The sequence below is a fragment of the Stegastes partitus genome, unplaced genomic scaffold (genome assembly GCF_000690725.1).
Source record: "Stegastes partitus isolate 25-593 unplaced genomic scaffold, Stegastes_partitus-1.0.2 Scaffold110, whole genome shotgun sequence".
Classification (NCBI taxonomy): domain Eukaryota; kingdom Metazoa; phylum Chordata; class Actinopteri; family Pomacentridae; genus Stegastes; species Stegastes partitus.
Window position 1 is genome coordinate 564014 of NW_007577841.1, and position 16627 is coordinate 580640.

The following is a 16627-nucleotide window of genomic DNA, read 5'->3' on the forward strand; positions in this document are numbered from 1 at the left end:
GGGAGCAGCATGTTACTCACATAAATACTGCATCCCAATCAATGTCTCACATGTGACACTGGCTGCACCCATGACTGAGTTTCTCCACTCAGTCATGAGTGGAGACACTCCTGAGTATGAATTATGAAACATCATAATTAGAAAGTTCTACTGGAAAATATGGACAAGTTGTTCAGACCTTGTTACATTTTCTAAGCATGTTTAGCTCTGCAAGGCTGTTCAGTGGGACATATAAAAACACTGAAGTTATTTCTATTAAATGTGGTTAATTGGCTGTTTCAAAGAACAGAAATACAAACTAACTTTGACCATAAGAAAAGCAAAAGCAGAAATAATTAAATAAATAAATAAAAAAAAAAAGCCGATTTCTATTTTTGCTTAGGTCGCCAACATGACACTTCTTTGTACCACAGTACAGTCAGATCACAGATGGCTCTTACAGGGCAGAGGACCTTAAAACAGACCAACATCAACTAAACTGTAACCAGTCTACATGTGCAATACAGTCTTACTGCTGCTGCTAACTGATGAGCCTGCTGCTGATTGGTTTTCATTGGCCAGTGACTGCAGTTGCAACTGGAGCTGAAAATGCTCAAAATCAAATGCTATTTGATTCAAGCTGCATGTGACATAACCTTCTTGCTGCTATTTACTCCTGGAATTTGAACATACTCTCAATTATTTCATCCGTTATCATATTGTATCAGTACACAGTACAGCAGCACTACCCCTGCTCTACTCAGTCTGTTCCGGATGGAGGTTTTGGTTCATTCCACTGACTAAAAATCAGATACCTTTCAGATTGAGGCAAGAAGAAGAAAAAACACAGCATCCTGACTAAGGCCTTGTCCACCTGTAGCAGGGTATCTCACAAAACGAAGATGTTTTTCTACAATTTGGCCTGTCATCCACACGAAAACGCAGATTTACGGCATTAAAAACGATTCTTTCAAAAACCTCCAACCAAAGTGAAGATTTGTGAATCCTCCGTTTATTCATCCGTGTGTGGACATCAATAACCGGGGTTTTAGATTTTGAAACGTCACTGCCTGCGACAAAATATATTGTTTACATCACATATGCAACCTGTGCTTACATTTGGAAACAGCGTGGATGCCCTCAAAACTGTGTTGGCATTGTCTCTTGTCCAGACCCAGATACCGCTCCACGTACAAGAACACAGGCGAAGGACGACGTTAAGGACGGTTATTTTCTGCCACCTTGCCATTCCACGTCCAAGGCATGTTCTCCATCAAAGACACTGATGCCAGTTTTGGTCAGACGGGGAAGTACTGCCAGCTGGTGGGAGAACTTTGAGACGGAAATCGTGCTCCCGGAGGAATGGCGTGACAATTTCCCTATGTCCCTGCCATCGCTCCTGTCGTCGGAGTTATTACATCCTCACACAGAATATGAATGTGCTTAAAAACGCACTTATGCGGTTAGGTGTGGATGAGTTTTTTTCTAAAAACATGGTGGTGTGTATGTAAGTTTTTTGCTAGACGGAGGAGCAGAATATTCGGTTTTACAAAAACCCTGCTACGTGTAGACAAGGCCTCGATAAGCATGAAGCCTGATATGAAAACATTTTTCAAAATCCCTATTTAGTATAATTTTCTTGCACACGCAGCAATGTGTAGACAAGTATGAGCCATTTGACCTCCCTGATAAAGGTGAGGTAGCCCAAAACAACTGAAAAGCATTATAAAGTGTTGGGGGAAAAAGTGGGTTTTTTTGTTTTGTTTCTTTTTTTTTTTTTATTTTGGTGATCTCTGTCTTTTTCTTCATTTAGTTAGATCAGACTCACACAACACTACGCATGCATGGTGTAATGTACACATGGAGGTACACATACTCTCACGACACAGGACCAATTCTCTGCAAACATCATTGCTTCGCTGCTAATGTGTATTTTTGTGGATATGCATAATTTATACCTCTGCCCCAGGTAGTTTTTTGGAGCAGCTGCCTGAATGATAACAAAACGTCTATTTATTCATCCAAACATTAATCTAACTGCCATGGTTGGGGTATAAAGTGGAATATTTTCAGTAGGACTGTGCATTCTACGTACAAAAACTGCAAACATGGTAGATTCCCCATGTGTTTAACAAATAGACAATTATGTGATTAGGAGATCCGCTAAACAGAGGTTCTAGCTTCTCAAATGTGAGGATATGTGGCTTTTTTCTGTCACATATCTCTTGTTGTAGATATTATCCTTTGATCGTCCATTTTGCCTGACATATACAGGATAATGCATTGTGACCCACAGGCACTAAATGCACTTTCAGCAAGAAGGAAGTGGATGCTACGGTGTACAGTGTCGTTGAATTAGGTGTTGTAGAATTAGAGGTGGACTTGGGGTGTCGGAGTGCCAAAGGCCAGTTGTCTCCACAGACACCATTTGCCATTTCAGTTTTTAGCCCTTTTGACTCTGAACTGTGAAGGCAAAAGTTAATGGTTGTTGAGTGTGTATCTGTGCGTCCATGTGACCAGTTGTATTGCTGCTACGTACAACTACATAGCAGCTTAACAGGCAACAATACTGCAAAGTAGGGGACTCGGTGACTCTCAAAATATTTTCCTCCGCAGGAAATTTAAATACTTTTAACAGAAGATTACAATAAAACATTTACACAGAGAACAGCGAGGGAAGTCAAAGTACACCTGAGTCTGTATCAGCAGACAGTGCAGAGTGGAAAAGTGCGTGTTCCCATGACATGTGTGCATATATATATATATATATATATATATATATATAGCATATAGCGCTTCACATTAACAGAGTGCTGGTATGACTTACTCCCTGAATAAACTCACTAAATAAAAAATAAATACAATCTGATCTACTTTCAATGACAACACCTTTTCATCTTCCTATCTTTGAGCACCCCCTCCCCCACCCACGTTGCCATGGAGATGACCAAATGCATATCATATGCATGCATGAGTTTGTGTGGCTGATGCGCTCAGGGCTGGGCAGCAGGCAGAGGGGAGGAGTGGGGAGAGCGGGGCGCGACACAGAAATGTGTTCTACTTAAAATGCTAATTTTACATATTTAATGCCACAGAGCAATCTAATGGGAGATGAGCGGAGACGCAGTGAAGCGAGTAGAGAAAGGGGGGGGGGAGCACTTATAGCATACACTCAACTGTCCAACAGGAAAGGGGTTGGGAGGGTGAAAGCACAAATTCCCTTCTCTCCACTTAACTCATTTATTCATCTGTTTGTACTCTCTCCCCTCTTTCTCTCGCTCCTGCCCTCGTCTCTCTTTCTGCCTCTCGGTGTCCCAAGCCTCCTTATATAATTGTTCTGAGTGTGTTGAGACAGAGATTCACTGACAGTGGTCCAAACTGCTTCACTTCAGACAGACAGTATCAACCAGAGAGATTCCTTGACCTGTTGCCAAAAACACCAGCACACTTGTAATTTGTCAAATGACATAGAACACCACAGGGAGTACAAGTAAACAGAACTGCAGTTTGTAAGTAAAAACATCCATGAAGTGTGGAATCAAATCATGAATTTACTTAACAATATCAGCAAATGTACGTTGAGCGCAAGAGATTGTAAAAATCAAGCAAAAAAAAGATTGAACCTGTCAAAATCTCTACACCTCCATTGTGGAGATCCATCCAGGATCAACATGACAGACCATACGCTGCATCCACATAATTTATGACTATTAGTTCAATGTCCCAGAGTAATCTCTAGGTCTCTTCCTGTTGTGCTCCCTGACCCCAGCTAGCATGCAGCCATCAGTGGTTTCATGGTTGATTACAGCTGTTCCAGGATTACCCCTGTGTTGTTTTTGGGGCTAAAGGTAAAACCAGATTAACTCGACTTTGGATCTGTGAACTCAGCTGGAAGGCCAGAGGGCTGGTTCTCATGGAGGGAGCATGGACACACACATCCACAGGGCAGGAGAGCACACACTTCAACACACACACAGTTGTGTCTCTATCACGTCAGAAGGCAATACATTGGCTTACATTAATTTCCTGGTGAGTTACTTATTGAGCCCAACCATAATCACTACTTTTCTACCCCTTCAACCTAAACCTTATACCAAGTAAAATTTAATGACTTGTATCATAAGGACTTTGTCCACTTTATTCCCCAAAAGGGAGGTGAGTCGCCACAAAGCGACACAGAAAACAGGATTATGTCCCCACAACATGAGTAATACAAGAACAAAACATGGAAGGGTGAAGCATCACTTCACCTCTGGACACAGATGACAATCCATCAATTTAACATACAGTCTTTAGTTATTCTACTAAAGATACTGAAGCATCTATAGGGTGAAAACGAATGACAAACCTGCGTAGACGTGCTGATTAATATAAAGTGCATCAGCATCTACACTGAACTGCAAACTAGGCTCACCGTACATCACTATTCAAGCCATTATAGTGCTCAATAAAGATGGAATTTTACTTTTATTTTTCATAATTTAGTAATAAAAATGAACTACGTAGCCAGTCTGGTTAACCTAATTAAGCTACATCTCACTTTGATGGTTTAACTCATGTACTTTTAAGCAAATGGCTAATCACAGCAAATCCAGTGGTATTTGTTCACCATGCAACAATGAAGGTACTATACGCAGCATATTTTTCAGATCTGACCTGTCCAGGGTGTCCCCTGTCTTCACCCTAAGTCGGATGGGATAGGCTCCAGTCCCCCCGCGACCCTAGTGAGGATTAAGCGGTGTATAGATAATGGATGGATGGATTTTTTAGATCTTACTTTTAAAATGGCATAAAATTAGTACAGAGGATGCAATTGTTTAAACTTTTGCAAAACAAAGTCCTGTAGAATGTAGCATCTGGTATTTTGTTCTTACATGTCACGGGTTTTATTTCTTTCTGCCCCTGATGTAAATTTTATTTCAGAATTACAATACGTTTAAAATAGCCCTGTCTGTTAAACAACCCTAAAATTCAAGACTGCTGAAAATTACTGGTTTATTCTGGTAGACCAATTTTATGTCTAACAATGAACCTGACCAGTTATTCAGATTTAGTGTCCTGGCGCTCTCCTCTAAGCTGTCATTTGAATATTCCTAGGATCATCAGGAAATGTACCGCATTTTATGCACTTCTGCAGGTCATTTTGAGATCAACCTAAAAACAGCCATGATGGTATCAGCACTCCGTGTTAAACTTTCGACTGCACAGGCCTGCTGTAGCCATCGCATTCACATTAGTGTCCATCTCTGGCTCTACTCATTGCCTCTCTTTGTAACTACTAGTTTCACTGTACAGCAAAGCTCTCTTGGTACAGTACGTTTCATAAAGAGTCTTAAGTCCCGAACTCTGAAGCCTTCTGCATCACATTGGCAGTTAACCTCTGCTGTGGAGCCCAGTGGAGCCAGTGAGTCCAGGGTCTCTCTGGCTGACAATGTCCATGGCTGGCTGGAGCCATTGACAGAGCCCAACACTGACAGCAAAGCAATCTGCTTCCAGAGTCCCAGTACTCTGTGTGTGTGTCTCTGTGTGTGTGTGTGTGTGTGTGTGTGTGTGTGTGTGTGTGTGTGCATTTAACTCAGTCAAATGACTTTTTATTTCCAATCTCCATTTTTCTGTGCAAAGATGTGGAGTTATTTTAACCCTAAAGCCCCCCCCCTTAGAACTAGGCTCTTGTAAAGGGGTGGTCTGCCTCAGCTAAAGACCTCTCAGCTTGGATTATCATTCTAGGAACCGCTATGATAATGATGGATCAAGGGAAAAAGGCAAGCAACATAGGTTCCTGGTGGTTCTTTCTGCTGATACAGTACAAGTGCAACTACAAATACAAATACATTTAATTGGTAGACATTATTTTTCTCCTCTTTTGCTGCTGGACAGGCTTCGTAAAAACCTCCCCCCACTAAAAACCCTGGCTTTGGAGCAGCACTGTCATCATTTCTGAGTGTACAAGATGGCCTTTTGGTCATAGCGGACTCGAGTGAGCGTGCCATCTTGGCAGTCACAGATGTCCTTAACTACTATTTTAGTCTGAGTAAAGACAAATAACATAAGATAAAACTGACAAGTTAACCTTTTCAATTATCTCGTAGCCATGAGGAAAAACAACGCACACTGCTAATGCAATGTGGCACGGAGACAATTGAAATATCATTGCTCTCGTATCCCGGGGCCTACACACACTGTATTCTCCATGAGATACAGGACAAAAATGCCCAAACAAAACAGCTGGAATTCTGTAGCTGTGCATGTTTTCAAAGTTCATCTCGCCAGTGTCAGTGGTCTCTCTGTGTCGTATGACTCAATAAAACGATCAGTCAAAAAGAACACACACACACAGACACACATCACGGTGAGTGGCCTGCTAGACACACACAGTTTCCCCAATCCTCCCACAGGCACCAGTCCAGCCCATGAGGTCATCGCCTGCCGAGACCCAGGATTATAACTCCAAAGGGACCCTTGGAAGCATGTGGTGATACGTTCTGACAGCCCAGCAGCCTGATTAAGCCCCCTGTTTGCTAACGCTAATGCTAAGCTAATATTAGCTTTGTTGTCAGTCTAAAGGTGTCTTTTTCAATAACCGCCAGGCTAAGCTATGGTAGCCTAAGCTAAAGCTATGCTAATTTCCCCCAGTGCACTTACGTATGGTATACAACGGAATCCAATACAACCTTGTGCAATATCACAAATATATCAAAACATTCAAAATAGTATCCTTAACAGTATTTGCATTACTTCGTAGAATAGTGTTTGCTCTAATGTAAAATTAAAAGCCAACACTTTAGTTTTTCTATATCAAAACACAGGCCCCAAAGTTGGAATTCAATGCAACAAAAGTAAGCACACTTTTTCAATACTTTGTATATCCATCTTTAGTTCTGATGTCAGACTCAACCCTCCTTGGCAAGAAGGATACTGGTGTTGCAACACTCTTTGGAGAGATGTGTGTGTTGCCCTACATTTCTGTTTAAAATGTCCTAAAGGCATTTTACTTGATTCAAATCAGGCAATGTACTTGGCAAAGTCATAGTTCTCACTTTTTCTTCTTTAGAAACCTGTGATTGTTGGCAGTGTGCTTTGGATCATTATCATGCTCAAACATTCTTGTTCTGCGAGACTTCTGCAAACTGCTAGTCATCTTGTCTGTCAGTATTTTGCTATAGTGACAGACATCCATGGTGCAACCTGTAAACATCAAGTTCCCAATAACTTTTGCACTCACGCAGCCCCACGTTATCACACTCCCACCTCTGTGCTTCACTGTTGGGACTATGCACACAGTGTGATAGTCCTGGCCAGGTTCCCATCAAACATGCTGGAATGTGTTCCCAGTATCCATCAGGTTCCTTTTCATGTTCCTAAGCAAAGTTGCTAAGCATGTTCCTTGCAGTTTTGTGCCACAGAGCAAACAAGCGGGTTTTAATTTTATTTATTTATAAGGGAGAAGAGATTTGTTGTACTAGATTTGCACCATCAGCAATCCCTGGAAAGTATTATTGCATAAATTACAAGCACATATCCAAGGTATTAGGTACAAACAAGGCGATATCATTGATATGACGTACATACACTGTAACAACCCCAGACTGTGCGAGTAGCACACTATCCATGGCGTCATTTTCAGAACCATTGCAGCTCTGATTAGTGGTACTACAGCTCATTTTGTACCTCCTCCAAAACAGGTTTGACTGATTTTTAGTTGGTCACTGACCTCCCTATCTCCTTTTCAGTCTCACAATTACATTTTTCCTACTCTGTCAATTCTCCACCATGTGAAGCCATGATGCAGACATGCAGACAAACACAGGCCAAAAATGCAAAAGTTCTGGTACTTACAGGTCATTGTCCAACTTGGTTTTGTAATTTGTGTGTCACAGGCATATTCACTTTTGTCACACTGGCTTTCTACTTAGAGGTCTGTATTTTCATAACTCTAAAACATTAGTTTTGTTGTTCTTAAAGAGAAAATACTGCAGTAGTCAACTTAAAAATAATGCAGTTGTTGAGAAGTGATGCAATTCTGAATCACTTCACATTTACGTGGTATTGCACAGCGCTGTGCTCACCACTGTCGTATTTCCTTTCCAAATGACTTAACTCAATGTGAGAGATTCATCATCATGTAATAAGCTCAATGCACTGAGCTAACAGAGGATCACTTTGGTCTAATACAAGATTAAGGAAGGTCATATGCAGAGGATTTGGCTTTAACTAGTTTGGAGGCTCAAAGGAATAAGACTGAAAAGGGTAAAGTAGAGGAACACAAGCTTAATGTTGTTGCTTGCCTTCAGGACAAAACCTACTTAACAAGTGGGATCAGATGAAGTGTAGAACAAATTTTTTTTGATGATAAATGTGTACCCGTAACCTAAGAGCAGTGTTTCCTCTACATTCATTCAGGAGTGGCGGTCGCCATTCCTAAATCCTAGCTGCCGCTCCTTCAAAAAAAAAATTTTTTTTAAACTTAATGTTTTTTTTTTATTGTTGTAAATACATCCCTGCCACATGTCTCCACCTTCACAGCAGAGTCCTGCACTGGGTTGGGTCCTCGCGAGTACTAAAGTAAACGACAAATAAGTATCTTGCTCAGTATCTACTCTTTGGGACGTTAATACTACGTCAATTACAGGCGAGTACTAAAGTAAACGACAAATAAGTATCTTGCTCAGTATCTACTCTTTGGGACGTTAATACTACGTCAATTACAGGCGAGTACTAAAGTAAACGACAAATAAGTATCTTGCTCAGTATCTACTCTTTGGGACGTTAATACTACGTCAATTACAGGCGAGTACTAAGGTAAACGACAGACAACTTTGAGGTGAAAGACACCTGATGGAGATGATGCTAGTCAGGTATCATTAGCCTTTTACTGACTCACAAATGATGATGGTTGGGAAAAAATAGCGTTCACACTGTAATCAGATGTGATGTGAGTGTAAATGATGTAACATTAATGTTTCATGTAATCGTATAAGACGAGTAACATTAAACAGGAAGGAGCAATGGACAGCAGCAGACATTAAATAATATATCATCAAACACAAACTACAAACAATTTTAAATGACTAGGGTGCAGGAAATTGAGTGAAACAATGTCATTATTGTTTCTATTTGTAGGTGAAGACTGACTAAAGAAACAGGCTGCAGGGGATCAGCTTGCAGTATGTATGCTGCTGAGCCTCTCCAAGAATTTCCCTACAACAGAGCCTTAGAGCTAATTTATAAAAAACCCACAAAAATTAATTGTTCTGAGCCTGGGTGCAAACTTTGCCACTGATTCTAAAGCCCCATCAAGAAATTATTATGTATTGTTTTTATTTTTATCTAATTTTATTGTTTTAGTTTTTATTCTTTTACTTTTTACATTCAGCTTTTAAAAAGCCATTTTCAACTCGCCATTCAATAAATAGATTGTAAAAGTAAAATCTGCAGTCAAATGTCATTTGTTTACGCCACCACAGCTCCCAGACAGCCTGCCCCCGCTGCTGAAAAAAATCCGAGAGGAAACACTGCAAGAGTATAATGACTCCAACAGTAAAAAATATATTGTTTATACTATGGCACAGTCGAGACCTAATTAAAGCGAATTGAACTGCTTTGTCAACTTTTTACTTCCAGCAGGACCCAAAAAAAGGAAAAGTTATGAATCTCATTTGCTTACTAGTAGGAGAAATCTGATTTCATTGAAATTTGATGAGTTGTGCTATGCGCCAACAAAAGAATGATTTAATTTTAGAGAAAATCTAGTTAAAAAAAAAAATAAATAAATATAATGTGGTCGAAAATATCTGTGCTTTTCTTATTAATTGCACTGAACTGATGTGTATCCCTTTTAAGATTCTGCATCACTGCATGTTTTTAGTTGTACATCTGGCTCTATATACAATTTTTAAAATGTAGAAATATTTTGCAGTATTAAGAAGACAGGGCAAGTTTCCACACTGATGATTTTCTGCCTACAATTTGGCTCTAAACAATTAGCAGTCTGTAATGCGTGCTAATTGTCATCATCGTCGGCAGTCTAATAAAAAAAATGTGAGCAAACGTCATTAAATTGCATTAAAACCTTTCCAACTAAAAAGAAAACAGCAGATCCCAAAGAGAATTGTTACACTGAACACACACATTGTGCTCCACACACATGAAGGCAGCGTGGTGCAATCAAAAATCTATTTTACATTTTTTCGCAAGTCTGGTTGCCTTTCTTTAAAATGATCCCCATCCTCAGTACATGTTAACCATCAGCACTTCAAGTACTCGGTGGTTTTAACATCAATTAAAATCCCAGCGCCACTTGCTGAGCTGCACTGTGCACTGTCACATCGTGTTGACTGATCTTACGGGGTGATGAGCTGTGACAAAAAGCTCCATAGTGTTTTGCTGCAACACACACAGATACAGAAAAAACACACTCGCTCTCCTTCTTGCTGTATATAAACATACAAACATTATCATAACGCAAATGCATTCTAATAAATATGCTCGTGAACAGATTTCAACACGACTGCTTGATAGCAAGATCTGACTGAGAAATCACATAGAAAGTCATTAAACACAAAGAGAGACGGACAGAGAGACACTTGTACGAGAGAAATCAACCATCATCATCTCTCTCTCTACGAGTTCTCCGCTTCATTCTCCCTGTCCTAACACATCGCCCAGTAAACAGACTGAGGCCAACGGCTCGACTCAACGCCACCACGTGTTATCCCAGAGTGTCTGCTTATGCCTCCCTGCGTCTAATTAGCTCTGACAAACCAAATATCTCTGGAGAGTTTACGCCACTTGGTTTGACTTGTCGGTTGACTTCTAACTTCACAGCAGATTGCGTGGCTTTAAGGTCAGTTGCTTTTCCAACAGTCATGTGAGATAAGAATGAATTTTTAACAATGCTAAATGTGGAAAAGGCCATCAAAAATAAATACATTGGTGCACCGTGACAGATAAAAATAATACCAAATAAAACGGCTATAAAAATAACATGCAGTTTGCTGTTTAGATTGTTCACGTCTCCCTACATGTGTTTTTATCGGTGTTAATTCTCTTGGATGTTTAATCTTAACTGTACAGAAGGAAATGAAAAATATTTGCATGTTCACAGATTCTGAATTCTTTAATAAGCACAGAGGCATAGATGTAATTTTAAGAATTTCTAACTAGGTGTATTATCTTTTTGTTGTAGAGAAAAATGCATTCAACACAAATCATTAATCATGCAGAGCATCTTATATATCTTCAGACACACTTGCAGAGTATCGTTAACTGTTAACACAGAATACAAAAACTCTTAAAGCTTATAATTTAAATCAATCAATGCTTACTCTCTTTTTTCTCTGGTTTAAATGACAGTGTCATACTGAACTAAATGTTCAGTCATCTAGTCAAATCTCTACACGGTGCAGCTCCGAGTTTAAAAACATGTTTTAAGTGTAATAAAGCCAATTTGAACATAAGAAGCAGCTTGGCATCATCATCAGCATGGCTATTTGTGTGTGTTCAGTGATGCTGACTGTGTGCGTTCACTGGTGCGTTCACATGCTCTTGCATGACAGCTAAAGTAGCTCCGTCTAACGGCACTGATGTTTCCTGCCATTTGCCTTCAGGGCTTTTTCTCATTCTCTCTCTTCCTTGCTGACTTTTAAAGTGTTCCTCTGTTTTTTTTTTTTTTCTTTTTTTGTTCTCCCTGAGGAAATACGGCCAACAAAGCTTGGCTTTAGAGAGAGCAAGGCCAATGATCTTAGTGTCTGTTTAGTGAGTTATCGTGGCCCTGCCAAAGTCTTTCGCCAGTTTACACGTCATTCAGTAAAATCCAGGTTGAAGTGAGGGCAGGTGAGGCGGGGGTTTAAAGCTTACCATGTCCTGAACTATTTTATAAAACCAGACAATGTGAGACTGCAGATGACACATAATTCAGCGATCGAAGATGTGACCAAACACATGTTTCAAGATACAAACTTCCACATAAATGCTTATTTTAGCTTAACCACCTTTTCTCTTATTCACATAGTGAACACCCATATTCCCCATTTGGAAACATCTGTGGATGACATTAGCTGCTACTGATAATTAAGTAAGGCTCATGGTGTTTTTCCATAGTAAACCTTTCAAGCCCTTTTATTTTCAATTCGAGACCAATTACTTTACCATTTACCAGTCCGATACCCACAACTACTCTCATAACCGAGTAGACTGATTTAAGCAAATATTAAACTAACCAGTGCTAGATCTGCTCTAGAATAGTCTAGTTGATGCTCATAGTAGTGTTTTTTTTCAACATAAAATAGAAGCTATATAGCCAGCAGTGTCAATTAAGAAGTACATATTTCTTTCTTTACTGACCTACTTGTGTGGCAGCACAGGGGCTCAGCGCCCAACAAGAAGAATCAGGGTTTAACTATCACTGTGAGTCTTTCTACTAGTATGCGGGATGCTGCATGTCCTGCCAGTGCTTATGAAACTTTCTTCCTACATTTCATCGACATGTGAGCCAGGTGGGCAGATTTTGACAATAATTTAGTACAGTTCTTGTATTCCAGAAACTTATTTACTTGACTACTGATTAAATGTATCTTTCATTTACAAAATATGTGCAAATAAGTCTCTGTGTTAAGTGTTTTTTTTCCCGTTTCTTCCTCACTGACCTCGCTATTCGGTAGCCATGTATAATAATAACAACAATATTGCATGGTCTACTTCTCACTATTGCATAAGAAATAGATGGGAGATGGACTTGAGCCGCAGCAGGGAGAGAGGGAACATCAGAGGCCTCAGGGTAACAACCACCTAATTCAACTGCATTTTACTTCACTACTTCCCACAAAACCTAAAAGGAACTGGAGGTTAAGAAAAAGACGAGAGATAAAAAAAAAAAAAAAAAAAAAAAAGACAGATGAAACAGTTTTACCTGAATGGTGCAAAGGTCAGTTCGGAGCACTTCCTGCAGGACAGACACAAAAGACCTCTCTGAGTGATGTACGGTGAATGGTTGAAAAATGTTTATTTCAAGTCCTGACATTTATATTGAATGACATTTTAACTTTAGCATTTGACTTCATCACCCCGATTTAACATCAGACAGTGAATCAGACATATTTAAAAACATCCCTTGAGTGAATCTTTTGACTGCCCATCCATGAGAAAATTATACACGTCTGCGCAGATTCGAAAATAAATAATCCCATTAGCTGGGTAAACAGCCAAATAATTTTACTTCCGTATGCTCTTTTTCCCCCTAATTCCACCTAAAAATTTCTCTTTGGCTTAGAATGCACTGAAGTACATAACAATCACATTGTCCTTTCACCTTTTTTTCTTCTCCTCATTAACTTTGCTCACTTCTGCCCTGAATCATGGTGACTAATACTAAAGATACGCTTTCCATAAGTTTCTATCTGCCGCTTTTATATTTGTCTCAGTGGTCATGTAGCTTTAGGGGATTTTACTGCTAAAGAAAACAGCTCGGGCCAGAACACTTTTAGAAAACTAATTGTATGCGTGTTCAAGCACTGCATATTTGTTTGTTTGGGCCTGTGTTCATTTGCACACATGTTGTGTGCATCTTCTGCCCACCATCCTGGGGCAGTTAAAGGCCAGACTGTCTGTTAAGAATGTAATGGTAAATATGTTTTTACTAAACAGTTCAGATCAGGACACTGACTTCAGTACCTGACTTGGTTAATTACAGCTTATGACTAGTTAAAGCCTCACTGATCAAGATTTTTTTTAACATTATCAAGGGAACAGATGACATCTTACAGTGTGAAAGGAATCACTCAGGAACAAATCCACAGAGGTTTACTGCAGCTCTGCAAAACCTTTTAGCTCAGGTTTCAGGACGCAGATTTTCACTTCAGGCAAGTTTCACCTCTGATTAATCAGCTGTGAACCAGCTATCCAGCACCAAACAGCAGACACACACAATAAGCAAAGGGATGGTGAACGTAGCGAAGAATACTGAGATAAATTTCTCTGTAGTTGATGAAGACCAGAAGCGAGTTAAACAGAGACTGAATGTTAGGGTTGAAGGAATTCATTGTGACTTTTTTTTTTTTTTACAGATGTTGCGATCTGATTTGCAATTTAAGTTTTTATACTCAAGCTTCAGTTCAAAATTTACTGTTATTGATTTAAAAGATAATAGAGCATTATCACATGAAACACCATCACTGTCACAAAAGGACAACAGCATTCATTTGTAAAATCATTGCTTTAATCCTGGGTCAGACATGCTGCATACATCCTTAGAAGCAGCTTTTGCAATTTGTTTCAGATTGTAGTTTTCAATTTTAATTGCTTGTTTGTTCAGTCTTATTGGATATTTAACTGAACTTTGTCAGGTGCTCAGAAACATGACTTTAAGATGAAAATGTTATTCCAGGGCATCTAGAGGTGCCAATGTTTTAGGTGAACATGTTCCACACAGACACATACAGACAGGCACATCTTTATAAGGAAATAATCTGAAGGTTGTCTGTGTAGATTCTCAGTCTCCCAAGCTATAGTAAAGCTCAGAGCTTTAGTAAAAAGCAACTGGATTGCTCCTTTCAGTTCTTGAAGATGTTTCGACTCTCATCCAAGAGGAGGAAGTCTCTTGGATGAGAGTTGGAATATCTTCAAGGACCTTAAAGAGAAGTCCAGTTGCTTTTTACTGAAGTTCCTGGGAATCTTAGGGTTGCACCTTGAACAAACACCAAGAAATCTTTGGCAGTGTAGTACTTGTTCATCGATAACTAAACCATCTTTCACAGACAGTTTCCCAGATGTGGATTAAGCCTTGTTCAAGACTAAAAGATAAATTCAGTGAAGGGCTCCACTGAAAAAGTTTTTAGTCTGGATCAAGGTTTATTCCATGTCTGGGAAACTGAGCTGTATAGTTCACATTATCGGTGTACCAAGTGGCAAAAACAAGAATAGGGTTCCTGTATGATTTATAGCCCTTGTTTAGAGAGAAATGCAAATGAGTGTAATAGCATGTACATCTCATTTGTGTCTAACCAGCAGCAGGCAGACAGAAGTAGGTCCGTCCCTCCACAGTGTCCAAGCACCTGCTAAAACGATGACCGACATTATAAGACTGTCAAACACCACCAAGTTAGACTCATGGAAAATGTGGAATTTAAATATCATATTTGCTTAAGCCTCACTATGATCCTTCTTTTGTCCTTTTGGACCAATACAGGCATTTTGTAGACAACGTACTCTCCATAACTAAATGTTTAAGCATCATTACTTTGCAGCGTTAAAAAGCTACTGTCTACACGTTATGGTGTTGTCTTTTCGAAAGTCAAAAATCAGCACATCAGCTTTTCCTCACATCATAGATTGCTACATTGTGCAGACTATCAGTCTGTGAGAAGCTGCCGACAGAAGTTGCCCTAGGAAATCAACGTAATCACACACAAATGGTGCATAGCTGTGTCGAGTTTCACACGTATTGTTGCCGCTTACGGCTACTCTGCCCCGACCTCTGACCTCTCGAAAACCAGACACTGGCTGTTGTGGTACAATTCTATGGCAACAGCACTCTGACCAAATCAAAAGCAGATACTGTCTTAAACCATGAGCAATGAAGTTCAAGTTTGTGAAAAACACAAATGAGGCATTTACAAGGAAAACAAATGTATCCATTTAAGAACTGATTACACAATAATGTGGCAATCACGCATGGAAATGCTTATCTTGTAAATTTAACGGTTTAAGAGTAAAGCTTAAAGGTCAGTCTCAAACTTCCCAAAAGCAAGCCAAAGAAAAGATGAGAAGGACTTGTGAAAGAAACAAAGAGGACAAGCCCATTAACATTTTAAAAAAAATAATCCTAATAAAATAAAATACTTCCTCCCATTTTACAGCTCTGTGCATAACAATGACAAAAACCACAACAAATAAAGAGAAGAACGTGGGGTAAACAAACTGAGCACTGGTGAAACCGCCACTTGTTAAAAGAGCGTAAGCTGGCAAATTAGTTTTGGGGTCAGACCCTGACTCTGCTCCATTGTCTGCCATAACACCAGTTCGTCATGCTTCCGTGGAAAAAATCAAATAAAACAATAGCAGCGTAACAGAAAGATCAGCCGATGTTTTAGTAAATCCTTGTGATGGCCATTGTGGGAGTCATGGATGGGTAGCCATGAGAGTGTTTAGTAAAGGAAGTGACTCAGAGGGATCTCCAACTGTGTGCTGCTCACACAAGGTCCTGGTTAACACACTTACATGAGCAGTAAAAAAAGAAAATGAAAACGGGCAGTAAAGAGGTTTTGACTTCAGGGACAAAATGGGCGCATTGATGGATGTTTCAGTTAATACTGGTGCAACATTTTCCTCTATCATTGCTAGAAAGGATGTATTCCTGCTATCTTACTTTCATAATATCTCACAACACCTAGAAAATGAGAGAATAAACTGAGAAAAAACAGCATTGGATGCAAGCATATGCAACCAATGGCCACTAATTATTCACTGATCACTATTGCTGTCCAGCTTTTCATTGCAGACTGATAACTTGCCAGCTGTAGATTGACGTTTTAACTGTTTGGAATCATTTATAGCCTAATAAATTCAATTCTTAAATCAAGCTAAACTACAAGTCTGCATTTCCTCTTTGCAGTGTCTTTGCAGAGACGCATGCATACACCTCTTTCAGTTACTC